Source organism: Carlito syrichta, unplaced genomic scaffold (genome assembly GCF_000164805.1).
Source record: "Carlito syrichta isolate Samal-C Ts95f unplaced genomic scaffold, Tarsius_syrichta-2.0.1 Scaffold307299, whole genome shotgun sequence".
NCBI lineage: Eukaryota > Metazoa > Chordata > Mammalia > Primates > Tarsiidae > Carlito > Carlito syrichta.
In genome coordinates, this window is record NW_007251395.1 from 1 (window position 1) to 621 (window position 621).

The following is a 621-nucleotide window of genomic DNA, read 5'->3' on the forward strand; positions in this document are numbered from 1 at the left end:
GGCCGAACGGCCAGCCCGCAGCCGTCTGGGTGCGCCGCGCACCCTCCTCCCGCACACGCCCCCGAGGCTCCCGGGTCCGGCTGCGCCTCGCCGGCGCCGGGGGCGGCGAACTCTCCGCCCTCGCTGCGGGCGTCGAGGGGCGAGAAGAGCCCAGGGGCTGGGCCCGGACTCGGCCTCCGCCGCGCGAAGGCCGGCCTTCAGGAGCCTCGGCCCTGACCCCTTTCCTCCCCAAACAAGCCCGGAGCGGGGCCCGAGCCCGGCCCCGCCCGACAGATGGACACGGAGGCAGGCGGGCTCGTGGCACCCCCGGGCCGCACACCCCTCCGGGCAGGAGGCGGACGCGAGCCCCGGCTTCTGGCCTCGCAGGGCGGGAACGAAAGGGTGGGGCGCGAGGAGGGAGTCGGGGTGCAGGCGGAGGGCCGGCTTGCAAACGCGGGCTGATGACGACGGTGGCAACACCCTCCGCTGGCCCACTGGCCTGCGGCCCTCGCTCAAAGCTCCCGGCGTCGCCCCGGGCCTGGGAAACGCCACCACGACGGACGCCGGAGGGTTCTGGCCGGATCCCGGAAAGACCCCGCCTCGTGCTACCGGAGCTCCAGGCTCCCCGCGCCCTCCCTCCCC